The sequence below is a fragment of the Aethina tumida genome, chromosome 4 (genome assembly GCF_024364675.1).
Source record: "Aethina tumida isolate Nest 87 chromosome 4, icAetTumi1.1, whole genome shotgun sequence".
NCBI lineage: Eukaryota > Metazoa > Arthropoda > Insecta > Coleoptera > Nitidulidae > Aethina > Aethina tumida.
Genome location: NC_065438.1, coordinates 16,008,470 through 16,030,367, shown reverse-complemented (window position 1 = coordinate 16,030,367; position 21,898 = coordinate 16,008,470). Strand labels below are relative to the sequence as shown.

Here is a 21,898-nt window from a genome sequence, read left to right as displayed (position 1 = left end):
ATTTTCAACACACGGCGGACGATACTCCTTTATATAAAAAAAGCAAAGGAGCGGATTATCCACGTAAAGCCGTGGGTCGTTTTAAAGAAGAAGAAAAAAAAAAAAGACCTTTAACGCAAGAGGAAATAAAGTTAGCGGGCGAGGCGAACACGAGAACTAACCCTAATACACTTTTAACTCGACATTACAATAAAATGTACCCGCGTATTGATTGCCGCCAGATGAGATTTTTATACTTTATGGCCCCCATAAAAAGTCATTTCAAAATGGCGTCCGTCTTATTTTTATTACCAGTCACTTGCCTTTATATTTCACCTAAGAAATGCCCGAGGCAATGTGTAAGGACATACATCAGCAATTCCTAGGCGGCCCGTTCGATCAGCGACAAGCCCCGGTTCGGTGCCGCGTTGGCCGGCTAGTGCGGCGAGAGGGCACGTAAGTCTTCGCCGAACACCCCCCCACCCCTACGCACAACACATAGTGGAGCAAAACCCTAGCAACTACTGCAAGTATATATTAGGTACTCTCTCCCAAAATCGATATGGTTTGTTTTTGGGCGGCGGGGACGGGGGGGATGCATCCTAAGGGCGGAAGAGGAGCGGGCGCGTGAAGCGGCGGCCCCGAGTGCGTGTGGTACGCCGTGTTACGGATTGAAACGCACAAAAAACATTTTACACATGAACATTGCAACCGCGGCAGTTTTGTCAATATCGGGCAATCGGCCTGGGGGGGTGGTTAGTTCGGCCGTGCACGGCGCCATGTGTGCATTGCAACGGATTCCTCCCGGATCCACCGATTCGCAATAAGTGAGTAAAATTGCACACATTAATACACACGCATCGATCTCGCCTCAGTGGCGGAATTTGTGTTACCCGTTTCCGGCTCCGGGTCCGGATTTTTGCGTCTAATTATCGCGCGACGAGCGTGTGTGTGTACGGGGAGAATTTGCATGCCCGAGACCGTGGAAGGCACTCGGCGGCGGGCGCAGGGGGGTAGGTGTGGGCGGGGGGTACCGTTCGGGGGTTGAGATGTGCGAGTGGTAGTTCACACATTTACACGCTTACCAAATAAATTTTTCAACTCGAATAAGGGATTTCCCTTTTTTCCGGTTTCGATTTATTTGATCATTTGCAGGTTTAATAAAAATAATACCGAGACGTTTTACGCGTCTTTTCCGCTGACATTTCTATTCATTTTATTTCGCCGGCGAAACTTTATTAAACCGAACACCCTGTTTTGTTGAATAAATAAGTCGCCGTTCTTTGGCGACGCTTTTTGATCTGCTTCTCAAAACGGGGGAAAGTTATATGATTATTTGATAATGTTTTATAAAATAAACTTTAAAAAATTAAAAATTGTTTTTTATGTTATAAATTTTATTATTGAATTATTCTATCATATGAACAAAAAGATTGATTATTAATATAATTTAATTAATAAACAACTTAATTAAATTACACGTAGTATTTTTAATTATGTTGAAGCAATAAAATTTTTATAAACACATATTTTTAAATTTCATTTAAAATTAATTATCGTAATTTTTAAATAACAAATTTTATAGACTAATATAAAAAAAATAATAATTATGATATTTGTATGAAAACTATCTTAAAAAATATGTTTATTTCTTTAAAATTAAAAATATTATTTTTAGACAAAAAAAATAAGGAAATATTTTTTATAAACATATTTTTATATTTAGAATTAGTTATCGTGTTTTTTGAATTACAAATATTAAAATTGATAGCAATAAATATTGTTCTATTTGTATAAAAAATATCCTAAAATATATTTTTATATCTTTAAAATATTCAATTTTTATAGTTGGAAATCAAAATTAACAGAGGTGAAAATTAAAAATATTGTTTCTTGGCCAGCTTTTTATTTTTTAAAACTAATTATCTTTTTAAAATAAATAAATAAATAAATTTTTAAAATAACGAAATTTTTTTATTAAAAAGAGAAAGAAAAGAATTAACAGAATTAACTAATTAATATTTTAATTAAATTAAAATATATAAACAAAAAGATTAATATAATTTAATTAATAAACGACTTAATTATAAGTATTTTTAATTGTGTTCAAGCAATTTATATATTTTCACATATTAAGTGGTAATAACTAAGAAATATTAACTTATATAAGTTTCAACTATGTTTTATCAAATATATGTATTCTAAAGACATTTCAATTAATGAGGTAATAAATCTATTCAAATTAAGATAAAATATGACCAATGGAATTTATAAATTTATATAATTAAATTTAAAAATAAAAATTATAAAATTAAACTGATTTTTAATATTTAAAACCGAACTGAACAACTTATTTGAAATGATTTATTATTATTTATATTGTCGTATTATGAATTTTATATATTAATTATCTTTTTTGATACAAAATTATATCCTAAATTATAAATTAAAAAATGTCCAATAATTTCATCATTTTAAAAGCAATGGATTTAAAATTATGCTCAATTTTTAAATATTGAAAATATCCTTAAAATAATTATCATATTTTGAAAAGATAATTTTTTTAATTGACTAATTAATAAATTTTAAAATTATTTAATGTCAGTTTAAATTAAAATATATTTTTCTTCTGCTTGTTTTGTAAATAATTCTATTTTGGTCTATTTTATAATTGTTTATAAACCAGTCGTAAGAGAATTAGGGGTTCTACAGCCATTTCCGTTTTTATTTGACGAGTCCTTATTTAAATCGCTTAAATATTGAATAAACAATTCTTAAATATGTAAATTTTTGTAATAAATTTTTAATAATGATAATAATTTAGTTGTTTTTAATTAATTTCTTAATTTTTTAAACAACGTAAGAGATTTAAAGGTTCTGCATCTATTTCTATTTATTTAAAGAGTCTTTCCCTAAATGACTCAAAAATTAAATAAACAGGCCAGAAATATTTATATTTTTGTAATAAATTTTTAGCAAAACAATTCATTACAATTGTCTCTATAATCTTCTTTAATAAAAAATATAAAATTATATAAACATAATGTTTTATAATAAATAAATAATTTTAGGAGTAATTAAAAAAATGTATCGTTTCGAAAATATTTTTAAATGCTTTATCTATATTTTTCTTATTGAATTTAACTATAATAACTGATAATAATTAATAAATTCATATTAAATTTTTTGCATGTTTTATTAATAAATTAAATGAAATAATTAAAGCATTTTATTTTTATTACAATAACTAATTATAGTTTTCTAATAAATATCTGAACTAAAAAATCAATTTATTTAAATTTTCCATTTATATGTATGTTTCATCCTGTTAATAGTTTTGTTGAAATTCTATAGATCTTATGATTCTTTTAAACATATAATCATTCGATTTTAGTCTTTCTATATTTATTTACTATTTACTTTTACGATATTTAAAGCTTCGAATCAATGAAATATTAAATAAACATTGGTCTGAAACAATTAATGTTTTGTAATAAGTACGTAACATTTTTTATAATTTCTTTCTATATTTTTAGTATTAAAATTAAATCATTTTAGTTTATGAATTATTTATAAATTAATATTAAATTTTTACATATTATTTTTCATAAAAAAATTGAGTCATTACATTATAAATAATTAATATGTCTTAAAAATGTAATAATATATTCAAAAATATAAAAATCGTATTATCAATTCAATTTTGTATTTATAATCTTTTTAATATTTTAATTTTGTTAAAATTCTACTCCTGTATTTTTTTCAAACGTAATCTTTCGATTTTAGTCTTTTTGTATTTGTTTACATTTCATTTTTATTTAAGTTCAAAAGCTTTGCAGCTCTTTCAGTTGTTCATTTGCTGAGTTTCGTTTAAGTCACTTAAATATTGAATAAACAGTTCCAAAATACTGTTATTTAGTAATATTTAAATAACACGTTTTTATAGATAGATATTATCTATATCCTGTAGTACTAATATTAAATTATTTTGTTATTTTTAACTGTTTATAATTGAATATTAAAATGTTTTTTCATAAAATATTATAATTATAAATATATTTTTAATAATTAAAATATATTTTTTAAATACAATAATATTCATATTTAAAAAAATAAAAAAAAATCAGAATTATTATTATTTTTATATATAATCAGTTTAATATTTTATTTTAGTTGATTTGCATTTAAACCACCCAAATATTGAATAAACAAAGTTTGAAACATAGTATTGTAAAAATGTTTTAATTTTATTGAGTATTAAATTTTTGAAATTGTTTATTAATTAATTAATATATAAAAAATATTCACCAATTACTTTGTTGGGACTTTTAAGGATCTATTGTAATATATCGTTTATTCTTTCAATTTGAATTTATATAATTTCTTTTGTTTGTTGAATTTTACTTCCACAAATTCTATAAAAATGTATATTTATTTGATTTCAGTATATTTATATTTGTTTACTGTTCATTTTTATGAGGTTTAAAGTTTTTGCAGATGTTTAAGTTTCCTTTAAATCACTCAAATTTTGAATAAACTCAATTCTAAAATATATACTTTTTTCTAAAATGTTTTATATTCCTTGTTAAAGTTACAATTAAATTATTTTAGTTTTTCTCATTGTATTATTCACAAAATATTAATTAACTAATGAACTAATTAAATATATTTTTTAGAAAACTAAAGTTCAGCAACTGTTTCAGTTGTTTATTTATCTATACTATTATTTTTAATACTGAATTAAAATTACTACTACATTAAAATTAAATTATTTAATTTATGTAATAAATTATAAATTTATATAAAATTCCCGTGCTTGGTTATTAATTAAATATTACAAATAATTATTAATTAATTAGGACGCATATGCACAAATTTATTCTTGCGCATATTTCATGAATTCATTAATAAACGAACATGTGCAAAATGTATTTAGCTCTGTCACAGTAAATTTTTCTTTAAATTTAGCCACACGGCCGTTTTGAAATCGAAACTTTCCAACGTGCACCGGAAGTGGGCAGCATCCGTATGTGTGCACTCGCACTCGACTATTGCTTTACATTTTGCAGGGTTCTTGGAAGTAGCCCCTACAAACGTCAATTTAAAACACATGTTCGTTCATAAAGAACACAAGATAATAGTCGAATGTTTTCGGAATTGCAGCCCAAACTCAAGAGAAACATGTGGCCAAGATGTATATTCGGTACGATCATTAAGACTCCCCGTCCGTCCTTAAACCGCCGTAAATTTGTTTCGATGCGAATTTAAATGCATGTGTGCGCCGTTTCGGGTCGGGTGCATTTCGCACCCCCTCCCCCCGTGTACCCGGGGGTATTGCGGACCACTTTCGTCCACTTCGCACCTTTATTAATTCGCCTCTCGGCACCGTCGATTTTCGAGATTGCGATGGCAAAATCGATGCGGTGTCCGGACACAAAAACCGGATGTCGTTCCGTGTTTTCGGCGTGCCGGAGGGGGGTGGGGGTGAGCAAGGATAACATTATAATTAGGGATACGTGCGTGCGATTTCTCGTGATTCGTGCCGCGACTGAAAATTCGGCGAAAAGCCGAGAACGGAGTCAGAAACATTTTTTCCGCGGAAATTATCTGTCTGTCAATTTACGGCTTGTCAATTCCTTCCGACCGTTAATGTACACGTGAAATTCGCAAGAGTGACGCCGACTGCGAAAAGACGTCACACCGAATGTTGTTAATTAACAACGAACAATTAGTAGTAATTGTATTAAAATTATAAAATGCTTAATTGCATTTATGAGTCGGGAGGGGGGCCCGATTTTGGCTGCCATTTATGAGGAGAAGATAATAAATAAAGAGTTGAAAGCTCGCCATAAAGTTGGAAAGCAGAAAACAAGAGAGCCGCCTTCCAACGCCACGCGGTTAGGTGCGAATGTAAAATAGGAGGGGTGCAAAACATCGACGTTCTAAAAGGGTGTTTTTAAGTGTACGGAAAGACTCCACAAACAGTCAATTCCGATTTAGTTCCGTGAATAAACAATAATGTATTGTAATTAGAAATAGTCTAAACAAAAATTTGAGGAAATGTACAACACAAACATTTATTAGCTTTGGTTTTAAGGGAAGTACAGCTGTGATTCATGTGGTAATCTTTTAGTTGAATATAAACAGGATAATAATTTGTTTTGATATCAACATGCACCAAAGTTCTGAGTACTATAAAATCTCATAATAAAAACTAATATTATTTATTGTTGATACTGATAACACTCTAAAGCTGACTTGGATAATTAAAAGTGACTAGTACCATTTAAAACGATTTTAATATATTTAATGGTGAGTCACCATTGGTGACTATAGTTAACCACAAAACTGGTTTTATAGTAACCAACGTATTTGTTTAGATAGTGTGTCCAATGTTTTAATTACTTAAAAAGTGATTTGGTATTTAAACATACGAATTAGTAGACTTTCTTTTATATCTTTAACTAATTAACAAAATGTTTGGTTTTAAACCGAAAGAATAAATATTTAATTACTTCCGTTAAAGTTTAACAGAGGAAAATAAATGTTTAAAGCATTTTCAAATAACATCTTGGTGAAAAACAAAGGAAAAAAAATAGTGATATGTTTTGAAATTATATTAATGAAAAAAAAAATAATAATTAATTAATTATTTAAAGACGAAATGGTTGATGTAAAATACACAGAACATTTTCATAATTTTTTATAAAATAATTCTACCCAGAGTAAGTCTAGGCTACACAAAAAACGTTACTTATATCAAATTTGAACAATTTTCTAGATTAATTCAGTACCAAATTAATTATAAAATTTTCTTGAAAATTTCAATTATTCATATTGAATTTTAGATATTTTTAGGTTTGAAAGTGGCCATGACATTAAATTAAATTTACAGGCTTGAACAATTAAAATTAATTTTTCATAAATAATCATAATGATAAGAAATTAATTACGTGTAATAAACAATAAGATATAATTTAAGGTTCACCTTTCGTGACTCTCCGTCATAAAGCTTGAATAAATTAAAGAGTTTCGTCTAAAAGTTTGACCAAATTAAAATGAAGTTTTTGAATACCAAACAATTAAAGTATGAACTATTTTATTTTTTTAATTTAAATTTATTTGTAAAGCGTCATCGCAAAGCTTTTACGTCATATATTTTTTATTTATCAGTGAATTAACTATTTAATATTATAATTTTATTATCTAAAATGTAAATAATAATGTAATAAACATAAAATGTATAATGTGTGATAACGTGTCGTCATAAAGTTTAAATTAAGTTTTTGTCATAGCTAAACGTGTAATAAATAAATGTATATTTAATTATGAATCATTGAAAACAAATTTATGTCTTTAAAAATGTTTCCCTCAGGACAATATTAATTGAAAATTTCAAAATGATGTTTTTTAAGTGGGTAATAAACAAAATAATACAATAATAAATTAAAAAACTTACAAAATGTAATAAATTTTCGTATTTTCAATAACAATAATAACATCATAAAGTTTTTGTAGTATCGACAAAACGAAAAATTGAAACATTATTTAATTCAAAGAGTAAGAAAGTAATCAAATTACGTTTCCTGGAAATGTATTCAACAATTACACATTAAAATTAAATCACAGATCGTCGTGACGCATCGTAATAAAACTTGTACCGAAAATAAACTACAGTTAAAATTAGTGATTCAAAATATTGTTTTTGACCAGCACGTTCAAAAATGTTATAAATAATTGTTTTGAAACTTACAAATTATTAGAAACAAATGTTCTTAATCGTTGTGACGTTTAGTCATAAAACTTTCACTTAAAAATGTTCAAAAAATATATATTATAAAAAGTCATAAAATATTAATACATTCAATTCTGGTACAAAAATATAATATAAACATTGTTATGTATTAAAATGGAAAACGCAATATCGTCATAAAGCTTTTCCAACATCGATACTATTATATTAAAATAAATTTCAGTTCAAATTGCTAATTCGTAATTTTATTTTAGAGTGACACTTAATAAACAATTTTGTCATACAATTTTCAGTTAAATATGAGCTTTCTATGATAAAATTGTACAATTGTACGCTTTTAAAGCTCTCTTCAAAAAGCTTTTCATAAAACAAAAATACGTTCAGAATTATTCTATAAATAATAAAAGTAAACAGAAGGCATAAGAATTGTAGAAATAAATATGTTGTCGTCATAAAGCTCTCAGTAAAATATTTTACGGAATAAGCTTTTTACAATAACTTTTATATAGTATCATTATGTAATTAACAAATATGTAGCAAAATAAAATAAATATAGGATTATAAAAACGCTTATAAATTGACATAAAGCTTTCAGTTAAATTCTAAGAATGAGCTTTACATAAAAAAAAACTCGCACAATAATATTTTGTAATTAACAATTATGCAGGAAATTAAAGTGATATGAAGCCTCCTTAAAAAGCTTTTAGTAAAAAGTTTCCAATAATGAGCTTTTTATAAAACAAAAATTCGTATATAGTAAATTAAAAAAATAAAAATTGTAGAAAACCATATGTCGTCGTAACAGGTCGCCATAAAGCTTTGATTTAAGTGTTTCCAGGAATAAGCTTTTTATAAAAAAGAAATTTGTATACAGTATTATTTTGTAATTAACAACTTAAAATTATAGGATCGCAAATGCATATGCAGTCGTGATAAATCGTCATACAGCTTTTAATTAAAAAAATCTAAGAATGAGCCTTTCATCAAAAAAACTTGAATAGTATTATTTTGTAATTTACAATGATACAGTAAAATGAAATGACATGAATACTTTAAAATGCACGAACGCTCTTGAGTTGTTGTTAAAATATTCTAGTTAATAATTTTTAACAATGAGCTTTTCTTAAAATAACAATTTTGAATAAGATTATTTTATATTTAATAATGAATGAAATATGAAATAAGCAAAAAAAAAAAATGTAAAAATGGATATATAGTCGTAACGCATCGTCATAAGCTTTCACTTAAAAAATATATATTAATGAGCTTTTGATAAACAAATTTGCATTTACGGTAAAAGTGCAAAAAACACTGTTGTGTCATTTTCGAAATGGTTTTAGTTAATAATTAACAATTATTGAGTACTTAATCATATATAACATAAAGCTTTCAGTTGATTAATTTGAAAAAGCTTTTATAAAAAAAACTTATTCAGTATTTTTTTATTAACAATTATGGGGCAAATTAAAAATAAATAAGGATTATCAAAATTCATGTGTCCATCGTAACGCATCATCATAAAGATTATTATAATTATTATGCAATTGACAATTATTTAGCAAGTTAACAAAATATTATAACTGTTAAATGCATACGCACAGCCATAATGTCATAAAGTTTTCGTTAATTAATTTCAAAGAGCTTTTATAAAAAAAAATTGTACAGTATTATTTTATTAACAATTATGCGCCAAATTATAATAATATAAATTACAGTAAAAATGCCTTGAAGGTCTTTAAATATTATCACAAAGCTTTCAGTAAAGAAAGCTTTTCATAAAAAATTTATGCAAATACAAATTATATAATTTATAATTAATTGTGGGGCAAATTAAAAATAAACAAGGATTGTAAAAATGTATGTGTCGTTGTAACGCGTCGTCATAAAGCTTTCAGTTACAGCTTTTCTCAAAAAATAAATTTTTTCAAATAAATAGTTTCAGAAATATGCTTTTTTTAATTTATATAAATTATTATTATTATGCAATTGACAATTATTCAGCAAGTTAATAAAATATTATAACTGTAAAATGCATACGCACAGCCATAATGTCATAAAGTTGTCAGTTAATTAATTTTAAAGAGCTTTTATATATAAAAAAAAACTTGTACAGTATTATTTTATTAACAATTATGCGGCAAATTAAAATAATATAAATTAAAGTAAAAATGCCTTGAAGCTCTTGAAATAATGTCATAAAGCTTTCAGTAAAAAAAGCTTTTCATAAAAAATTTATGCAAATACAAATTATATAATTAATTATGGTGCAAATTAAAAATAAGCAACGATTGTAAAAATGTATGTGTTGTTGCAACGCGTCGTCATAAAGCTTTCAATTACAGATTTTCTCAAAAAATAAATTTTTTCAAATAAATATTTTCAGAAATATGCTTTTTTTAATTTATATAAATTATTATTATGCAATTGACAATTATTCAGAAAGTTAATAAAATATTATAACTGTAAAATGCATACGCACAGCCATAATGTCATAAAGTTTTCGTTAATTAATTTCAAAGAGCTTTTATAAAAAAAAAATGTACAGTATTATTTTATTAACAATTATGCGGCAAATTAAAATAATATAAATTACAGTAAAAATGCCTTGAAGCTCTTGAAATATTGTCATAAAGCTTTCAGTAAAAAATGCTTTTCATAAAAAATTTATGAAAATACAAATTATATAATTTATAATTAATTATGGTGCAAATTAAAAATAAACAAGGATTGTAAAAATGTATGTATCTTTGTAACGCGTCGTCATAAAGCTTTCAGTTACAGCTTTTCTCAAAAAATAAATTTTTTTAAATAAATATTTTCAGAAATATGCTTTTTTTAATTTATATAAATTATTATTATTATGCAATTGACAATTATTCAGCAAGTTAATAAAATATTATAACTGTAAAATGCATACGCACAGCCATAGTGTCATAAAGCTTTCAGTTAATTAATTTCAAAGAGCTTTTATAAAAAAAACTTGTACGGTATTATTTTATTAACAATTATGCGGCAAATTAAAATAATATAAATTACAGTAAAAATGCCTTGAAGCTCTTGAAATATTGTCATAAAGCTTTCAGTGAAAAAAGCTTTTCATAAAAAATTTATGCAAATACAAATTATATAATTTATAATTAATTATGGTGCAAATTAAAAATAAACAAGGATTGCAAAAATGTATGTGTCGTCGTAACGCGTCGTCATAAAGCTTTCAGTTAGAAGCTCTTCTTAAAAAATAATTTTTTCGACGAATTATTCTATAATTAATAATTACGCGGTAATTATTTTAAAGATATAAAAAAAATGCGTAAGACGTCACAACCCGTCATCATAAAGCTTTCAAATAAATATTTTCAGAAATAAGCTTTTTTTTAATTTATATGAATTATTATTATTATGCAATTGACAATTATTCAGCAAATTAATAAAATATTATAACTGTAAAATGCATACGTACGGCCATAATGACATAAAGTTCTCAGTTAATTAATTTCAAGGAGCTTTTATATAAAAAAACTTGTACGGTATTACTTTATTAACAATTATGGGGCAAATTAAAATAATATAAATTACAGTAAAAATGCTTTGAAGGTCTTAAAATATTGTCATAAAGCTTTCAGTAAAAAAAGCTTTTCATAAAAACATTGTACAAATTCAAATTATATAATTTATAATTAATTATGGAGCAAATTAAAAATAAACAAGGATTGTAAAAATGCATGTGTCGTTGTAAAGCGTCGTCATAAAGCTTTCAGTTAAAGCTTTTCTCAAAAAATAAATTTTTCGCCGAATTATTCTATGATTAATAATTACGCAGTAATTTAAAATCATTTTAAATATATAAAAAAAAGCATAAGGCGTCCCAACCCGTCATCGTAAAGCTTTCAAACAAATATTTTCAGAAATATGCTTTTTTTAATTTATATGAATTATATTATTATTATTATTATTACATTATTTTATTAACAATTATGCGGCAAATTATAATAATACAAATTACAGTAAAAATGCCTTGAAGGTCTTTAAATATTGTAATAAAGCTTTCAGTAAAAAAAGCTTTTCATAAAAAAATTATACAAATACAAATTATATAATTTTTAATTAATTGTGGGGCAAATTAAAAATAAACAAGGATTGTAAAAATGCATGTGTCGTTGTAAAGCGTCGTCATAAAGCTTTCAGTTAAAGCTTTTCTCAAAAAATAAATTTTTCGCCGAATTATTCTATGATTAATAATTACGCAGTAATTTAAAATCATTTTAAATATATAAAAAAAAGCATAAGGCGTCCCAACCCGTCATCGTAAAGCTTTCAAATAAATATTTTCAGAAATATGCTTTTTTTTAATTTATATGAATTATATTATTATTATTATTACATTATTTTATTAACAATTATACGGCAAATTATAATAATATAAATTACAGTAAAAATGCCTTGAAGGTCTTGAAATATTGTCATAAAGCTTTCAGTAAAAAAAGCTTTTCATAAAAAAATTATACAAATACAAATTATATAATTTTTAATTAATTGTGGGGCAAATTAAAAATAAACAAGGATTGTAAAAATGCATGTGTCGTTGTAAAGCGTCGTCATAAAGCTTTCAGTTAAAGCTGTTCTCAAAAAATAAATTTTCGCCCAATTATTCTATGATTAACAATTACGCCGTAATTTAAAATCATTTTAAATACATAAAAAAAATGCATAAGGCGTCGCGACGCGTCGATCAAAAAGCTCGCGACGGTCGTAACGTGCGACGTCGCACCGTCCGAACGGGCCGGCGTTAGGTGCGAACGCGAAATAAAGACGAAGAATGCACGATTATTGCACGGTGTGAGCCGGGCGGACGCACGGACACACGGCCGGTTATACATTTTTTTTTTTTTTGTTTTCTCTCCTCTCTCATCCGAATCCGAGTCCGTAGGAGCCATGATGGCAGAGAGTAAGTGGCACCGAGAGTTTACGCTCGTGGCCCTCATAGCTTGGTAGGCGGCAAACGCGGCAGGTCGGCGCGCACAATCGTTCCTTCTGCACGCACCAAACTAAAACCAGCCAGTGTCGGACTATTCGCCGATTGTTTCAACAATTGCAACAAACCCGCCTGCACTCCATTCTACCATTGGCCGCAGCCGTGCACCGTTGTTGTTCCACGTACGATTGTTTATATAGTGTTGTGTTTTCATTTTTTTATTTTTATTTATTTTATTTCGGATTGGTTTTGCGACTTTCCGACTTGGTTGTTTTTTGTCAAATTTTCGGAGTTTACGCGCCTCACACACTTTGCCGCATTTCATTTGGTTCGGTCTGGTGGATTTTATTGGGTATTTTGTGCAGTGATTACTTAATTGAGACGACGTCGAAGCTCCTCAACGTAAAAATCAACGACACGTTTTCGTAAGTACCCAAGTATTAATTAATTAGCATCGTTACGAGTCGTCCAAAGCAACAATCGTGCGGCGCAAAAACACTCCGCACTTGTTTTTTTATTGTCATCATCCTCAAAGGAAGCTCAATTAATTTCCATGTTTATACCTCAAAAGCACGTGTCCTTACGGGTTTTTTCCTCCTCCGTGGTGCGTCCGCCGTACACGGACGCGACGTAAATAAGTGTCTGTCAAAATTACGTTTCGTATGCGTGTGCCGGGTGGACGAAAAGGGGGTAAAAAGCACCCCCGGCCGACACCGTGCGGCGGCCGATCCGCCGTCACGGCAATTCGTCAATGTTTGATCAATTAAATTGCATTAAAGTGCGTATTGATTTTGCAATTATCGGTAACCAATCAGAAATGGACTTTTTTTTTTGATCTCGCCCCTTCGTTCGGTACACACAATTCACATTGCGCACAAACGTAGTTTTTCGGCGGACCGTGTTTTTTCCTATTTTTGCGCATATCCCGAATTTTTTGCCATTGCGCCATTGTCCACTTACTAATTTTTAGTGGTGTATTGATTTTATTTATTTTAACGCTTCCTCGGGAACTACGGGACCGGCTCGCTCTCGTCGCCGTTGCGTTTCATCCCCCCACTTACTTTCGTTTCGTCGATTTTTTTTATACACTCGATGCACCACTATTTCTAGTTTGATTTGTGAAACTGTGTGATAGATAAAAAATGTGCCAAATCATATTTTTCAAATAAGTCGATGGTAATTGTTGTTGGAATGCATTTTAATTGTGGTGTTGTTGGTCGTTAAAATACAAATTAATTGTAAATTGTGGTAGTTAAAATAGAAATGGCTCTTTCCCACGTTTAGCACCTTTCGACTGTTTTCTATTTTCATTATTGCTAATTGTCAATACAATTAGTGACAAATATTTTATTTCGTCGATTAACTCATTTTACTGAGATTTATTAATTATTATTTATGTGATGGCAATATTCTTGGAATAACATTAACAATTAAAAAGAATTAATTCATTTGTGTAAATAATGTTTTTTAATTAAAATAAATAATAACGTTAAAGGTAAATTTTAGATTTAGATATTGTTATCTATCGTAATTATTATAATATGATACGAGTCAATTATTATCATATGTATAATTGTATAATTAATTAATTTTAATATAATTGCTTAACTTTTACTGTATATTTAAGTTTTAAATTTATAAATTATACACTAAATTATATAAAAATCATTTTAGTTTCTATCAAAATTGTAAAATAACCTCAAATTACTTTGAGGTTTTTTTGTTACACATTTTGACCATCGCTAATTATCTTAATATAATTAGTTAACCATTTCTAAAAATACTATTACTAAATTTATATTAAAGTTATATATAGTCCTAAAATGATAAAATCACCTTAAATAACTGATTTTGTATTAAATTATTATTAAAAGTTTTGGCTATGAATAGTTGTTTGACAACAGTTATCTTAATATTATCTCTAAAAATAATTCTGTTTTGTATTACATTAATAAATTTTTAATGTTTTTGTGTTAAATTTTAATAAAATCATTGTATTTAGTCCCAAATACTTAAAATAACCGATTTTTTTTTTAAATTTTCAACTGTAAATAGTTATTTTGATATAACTAGTTAACTATTTCTAAAAATAATTCTGTATTTTCATGTTTTTATGTGTTAAATAACTTTGTTTTGTTCTAAAATTCATTAACTATGTGAATGTTTATTAAGAATTTTGACTTTAGATAGTTATTTTAAGATAATTATTTAGCTATTTCTAAAAATAATAAGTATTAAATTTGCAAATTCTATTTATATTGTTCTTATGCGTTAAAATTTAATAAAATCACTGTATTTAGCTCCTAAATACATTAAATAGTTTATTTATTATTAAAACATAGGCTATAGGTAGTTTTATTAATATAATTATTTAACTATTTCTAAAAATAATAATAATAATAATAAATTCTATATTCTGTTTTTTGTCTTACAAATTTAATAAAATCAGATTTAATTTTACGTGATTTAAGTGTATTTAATTTCCAAATAACACAAATAACTGATTTTTATTAAAAATTTTGGCTATGAGTAGTTATTTTAAAACAACTATTAAACTATTTTTAAAAATACCTTAAATAATTGATATTATATTAAAAATTTTGGCTATAACTAGTTATTTTAATATAACTATTAAACTATTTCTAAAAATGCGTAAAATAACTGATTTTTTATTAAAAATTTTGGCTATAAGTTGTTATTTTAATATAATTATTTAACTATTTCTAAAAATATTAGTATTAAATTTATAAATTCTGTATTTTAATGTATTTTTATGTATTAATTTTAATTATTTCTAAAAATAATTGTATTAAAATTTGCTCTGTGTTCTAATGTTTTTTATGTTTTAAATTTTAATAAAATTATTATATTTAGTTTCAAAATAGCTCAAGGACCTGATTTTTTATTAAAAATTTTGATTATAGATACTTATTTTAATGATTATTTAACTATTTCTTGTATTAAATTTAGAAATTCTGTATTCTAATATTTTTAAGAGTCAAATTTTAATAAAATATTTGTATTTAGTTCCAAAATACTTCAAATATCTGATTTATTATTAAAAATTTTGGCTATAGGTAGTTATTTTATCATATTTATTTAACTATTTTTAAAAATAATAGTATTAAACTTTATATTTTAATGCTATTTATACTAAAAATTTTAATATAATTATTATATTTAGTTCCCAAATCACAAATAACTCATTTTTTATTATATATTTTAATTGCAGATTATTATTTTAAAATAATTACTTAACTATTTCTAAAACTATTAAGTTTATAAATTGTGTATTCTAATTTTCCTACCAAAAAAGTAAAATGATCTTAAATAATTCTGTTTTGTATTAAAAATTTTAGCTATATATAGTTATTTTATTATAAATTTTTAACTACTTTTAATAAAATTAGTATTAAATTTATAAATTGTATATACTGATATGTCTTTTGTATTGCATATACACTTTAATTGGCCCCAAAATGGTAAAAGTTATTGATTTTTATTAAAATTTGGTTATATATTGTAATTTTAACATAACTATTTAACTATTTATTAAAATAACAACACTATTATTTAAATTTATAAAATATACAACAAATATTTGTCTATAGATAGTTATTTTAACACTATTATTGAACTAGTTTTAATTAATTAAATGTGATTTCTAATGTTTCTTATGTATTAAATTTAAAATTGGGTTTTCCCACAATAAACAACACATTAATTTCTTCGAATTATAATTTAAACAGTTAATAATTTGTTAAGTATTACTGAAAGTTGTTAATCAATTTATTATTCATACAGGAATTATTTTAAACACATTACATATCTTAGAAAACACAATTTGTGTCAAAGCAGTTCCATAAATCCTTTTGGCGCCATCTATCGATGGCCTAGGGAACTTAAAATTCGCACACCTCTCAAAAGCCCTTCTGAGCTTAAGATGTCCGGTGATTTTTATGTGACACGTTGTTTAACACATTAAATATGCACTAATGTCTAATAATAGTGATACATAATCTAATAATATAATCATAGTGTTGCTGAATAAAAAATCAGGGACCACAGTTTATTTCCCACAATCGTTCGTATGATAATGAGGCGATCATGTCCGTTAAACGGGACGACATTATAACAAAAGTACGAAAATATATTTAATTACCCGAAAATGTTTTCTATTCCGAAATCTACATTTTTATGATAATTTTGTGTTAATTTTTTCCTCGTAGGTGTAATGGCAATTGCTTAGATAATAATTTTTAGGATTTAAGCCGGGGCTTTCTATTTTTAAAGGTTATTTCATTAATAATTTATCGCATTCGAGACCGATGTGCATATTAATCGGTACGGTGTGTTTTTCTGGTGAAAAAAAAAAAAAAAAAAAACAACGGAACGGTACGTTATTCATCCCGCTTTTATTGGTAATGTAAATAATTTATTTTAATAGGAAAATATGATACATCGCGTAGGAAGCGGCGCACAATGATAATTTGTTGATACAATAGACGCGGTCATCTTACGGTCATGACGTGTACGTGTAATGTACTAATTACAATTATTTGAACGCAGTTTCGGTGCGGCCCCAAATCGTTTTCACTTCCCCGTGCGACTGTGCCGGACTGTCCGCACAACGGACACAAACGTTAAACGATGTAATTTGTTTGAGTACATGGCTATTAATAGACTCTAATTTAAAATAACACGGGACCAAAGATGACTCTCGTATTGAGATCTTAATCCAAACATAAAAACTTAAACAAACAATATCGGGAGTAATAACGTGTGTAGCTGTCAATAATTGTTCTTACACAAATATTTCCTTAACAATTTACATATCGGCTGTTGAATCATTGCTTGCAACACCACGAAGAAAAATAACCGAATTGTTTACAATGCATTGATTTTTCTATTTGTTATTCCTGTTGATTTGAACCAACGTCGAAAATGTGACGACTTTCACAATGCAAATCCACCTTTTTTTTACTTTATTATTTCACTGCCGATGCCATTTTTATGTGAAAACGAAAGTTTCACCGATTATGAGCAATTTAATTAACATTGAATAGATCCGACAGAAGAACATTAAAACCAAATTGTTTTCGTTATGATAATTATAACGCTATTTAAACACGACTCGTTAAATTACAATATTATTCCCGAAATAATTAAAAACTTAATGTGTAAAAAATTCGTCGGGCCCCGAAAAAGCAAACGATCATTACCCACATTTCTCATACGAAATTATTATTATTAAAAAATTCGAGCAATTAATTTTTAATTAAACGATTGTTATTCTCCCGAGTTTACTCGGATGTATTTCCTGAAGTTAACACAATTATTTTTCTCATAAGCTCATCTCGATTGTAAGTAACGTAATTAGTGTTGAAAAAACATTAAATTTTTTTAATTGTGTATTATAATTATGATTGTTCCATTTTTTATGAGCCCAGAACAATACCAAATAAGAACTGCATTGACTCATGCTCATTTCCATCTAATTAACAAGTTTGGCAGCCTCGGTCTGTATCTGTTTTATTGTACGTGTACCGAAATGTGTAATTGGTGTTGTCGAATTTAATTTGCCGAATTTTTTGCACAATTTTTGATGCAATTATCATTTACGTGTTAAATCTGGTCGGATTAATCACTGTTAATCCCCATGAAATTCCGTAGAAAATGAGTAGTGTAGTAATTTTTGGCTACTAATAATAAACAAGTACAATTCTGACGACAAACACAGTTATTTATAAATTTAGAATAACCGCACAAAACAACGTTTCACCAAAGCTAAATTTAAAAGAATGGTGGATGCGCCACAAAAGGAAACATTAATTAATTAATTAGGCTTGAGAATAACAGACTTATTTCAGTACTCGACTTACGACTGCTTTAAATAACTGACTGATTAGTCAACTGAAATCTATTGAAAAAAAATAACGTTTATTTAAGTTATTTTTATATAATTGACAAACACACAAGTTTGGTTGTCGTTAGTCATGAGTAGTAAAATATAACCTAACTAATCGAATTATTTCAACAACAAACTAATAGGTTACTCCACTAAATCACTACGAGAAAGTCTTAATTTCAATTATTATTTGAATAGTCGGTTTTTATACATTAGTAATATCGTCAAACGTTAGTTACTAGTCATAAATCTGGTTAGTTAAAGACACTGAATAATAGGTTTTCTTCATATACTCTAATTCTTCAGTTTATTTAAAAAATAACTAATAAATTATTTGTTAGTCGACTAATCTCATAACTACAAGAATTCTAGAAATGAGACTGACCGACTTAATTTAATAATGAGCTACTAGACCTACACCTAATTTGAATATTCGACTGATTAGTCGTCTGAAATCAATTGGATACTCTACACTAGTCAAAACGACTAATATTTATTCATGTTGCTTATCTTATGAATAATGTCAATCGTCATTCAAATAGTTGGATTTTATACATTAGTAGTATCGTCAGTCGTTAGTTACTAGTCATAAATCTGGTTAGTTAAAGTCACCGACTAATAGGTTTTTATACAATTGATAACTATCATTTGGGTGACTAGTCGTTAGTTATCAATTGTATCATATACCCTAATTATTCAGGTTATTGCAGAAACCGACTAATAGGTTATTTGTTAGTCGACTAATCCCAACACTACGAGAATTGTAGAGATGAGAACAACCGACTTAATTTAATAATCAGCTATTCGACTAACAGCTAATTTGAATAATCGACTGATTAGTCGACAGAAATCAATTGGATACTCAACTCTGGTCAAAGCGACTAATATTTATTCAAGTTACTTATTCTTACGAATGATGTCAATCGTCATTCGAATTATTGGATTTTATACATTTGTAGTACCGTCAGTCGTTAGTTAATAGTCATAAATCTGGTTAGTTAAAGTCACCGACTAATAGGTTTTTATTCAATTGATAACTATCAATTGGGTAACTAGTCGTTAGTTATCAATTGTATCATATACCCTAATTATTCAGGTTATTCCAGAAACCGACTAATAGGTTATTTGTTAGTCGACTAATCCCAACACTACGAGAATTATAGAGATGAGAACAACCGACTTAATTTAATAATCAGCTATTCGACTAACAGCAAATTTGAATAATCGACTGATTAGTCGACAGAAATCAATTGGATACTCAACACTGGTCAAAGCGACTAATATTTATTCAAGTTACTTATCTTACGAATGATGTCAATCGTCATTCGAATAATTGGATTTTATACATTAGAAGTATCGTCAGTCGTTAGTTACTAGTCATAAATCTGGTTAGTTAAAGTCACCGACTAATAGGTTTTTATACAATTGATAACTATCATTTGGGTGACTAGTCGTTAGTTATCAATTATATCATATACCCTAATTATTCAGGTTATTGCAGAAACCGACTAATAGGTTATTTGTTAGTCGACTAATCCCAACACTACGAGAATTGTAGAGATGAGAACAACCGACTTAATTTAATAATCAGCTATTCGACTAAAACCTAATTTGAATAATCGACTGGTTAGTCGTCAGAAATCTATTGGATTCTCAACACTGTTCAAAACGACTAATATTTATTCAAGTTACTTATCTTACGAATAATATCAATTGTCATTCGAATAGTTGGATTTTATACATTAGTAGTATCGTTAGTCGTTAGTTACTATTCATAAATCTGGTTAGTTAAAGTCACCGACTAATAGGTTTTTATTCAATTGATACTATCAATTGGGTGACTAGTCGTTAGTTATCAGTTGTATCATATACCCTAATTATTCAGGTTATTCCAGAAACCGACTAATAGGTTATTTGTTAGTCGACTAATCCCAACACTACAAGAATTATAGAGATGAGAACAACCGACTTAATTTAATAATCAGCTATTCGACTAACAGCTAATTTGAATAATCGACTGATTAGTCGACAGAAATCAATTGGATACTCAACACTGGTCAAAGCGACTAATATTTATTCAAGTTACTTATCTTACGAATGATGTCAATCGTCATTCGAATTATTGGATTTTATACATTTGTAGTACCGTCAGTCGTTAGTTAATAGTCATAAATCTGGTTAGTTAAAGTCACCGACTAATAGGTTTTTATTCAATTGATAACTATCAATTGGGTAACTAGTCGTTAGTTATCAATTGTATCATATACCCTAATTATTCAGGTTATTCCAGAAACCGACTAATAGGTTATTTGTTAGTCGACTAATCCCAACACTACGAGAATTATAGAGATGAGAACAACCGACTTAATTTAATAATCAGCTATTCGACTAACACCTAATTTGAATAATCGACCGATTAGTCGTCTGAAATCAATTGGATACTCAACAGTTGTCAAAACGACTAATATTTATTCAAGTTACTTATCTTACGAATAATGTCAGTCGTCATTCGAATAGTTGGATTTTATACATTAGTAGTATCGTCAGTTTGGTTAGTTAAAGTCACCGACTAATAGGTTTTTATACAATTGATAACTACCAATTGGGTGACTAGTCGTTAGTTATCAATTGTATCATATATCCTAATTATTCAGGTTATTCCAAAAACCGACTAATAGGTTATTTGTTAGTCGACTAATCCCAACACTACGAGAATTATAGAGATGAGAACAACCAACTTAATTTAATAATCAGCTATTCGACTAACATCTAATTTGAATAATCGACTGATTAGTCGTCTGAAATCAATTGGATACTCAACAGTTGTCAAAACGACTAATATTTATTCAAGTTACTTATCTTACGAATAATGTCAGTCGTCATTCGAATAGTTGGATTTTATACATTAGTAGTATCGTCAGTTTGGTTAGTTAAAGTCACCGACTAATAGGTTTTTATACAATTGATAACTACCAATTGGGTGACTAGTCGTTAGTTATCAATTGTATCATATATCCTAATTATTCAGGTTATTCCAAAAACCGACTAATAGGTTATTTGTTAGTCGACTAATCCCAACACTACGAGAATTATAGAGATGAGAACAACCAACTTAATTTAATAATCAGCTATTCGACTAACATCTAATTTGAATAATCGACTGATTAGTCGTCTGAAATCAATTGGATACTCAACAGTTGTCAAAACGACTAATATTTATTCAAGTTACTTATCTTACGAATAATGTCAGGCGTCATTCGAATAGTTGGATTTTATACATTAGTAG

General features: G+C 27.1%; 1 protein-coding gene across 3 annotated transcripts in view; it reads left to right on the top strand.

Annotated features, from left to right (window-relative positions):
• The first annotated feature begins 12,718 nt into the window (after positions 1–12,718).
• Positions 12,719–21,898, top strand: part of LOC109604695 (protein abrupt) — a 39,373-nt gene continuing 30,193 nt past the window's right edge. For 2 of the 3 annotated variants that reach the window (XM_049965858.1, XM_020021229.2), the window contains exon 1: positions 12,720–13,129. The gene's annotated coding sequence lies outside the window, so the exon portion shown is untranslated. Of the gene's footprint in view, positions 13,130–21,898 lie in introns of all 3 variants that reach the window. The other variant, XM_049965859.1, reaches the window with a different exon arrangement.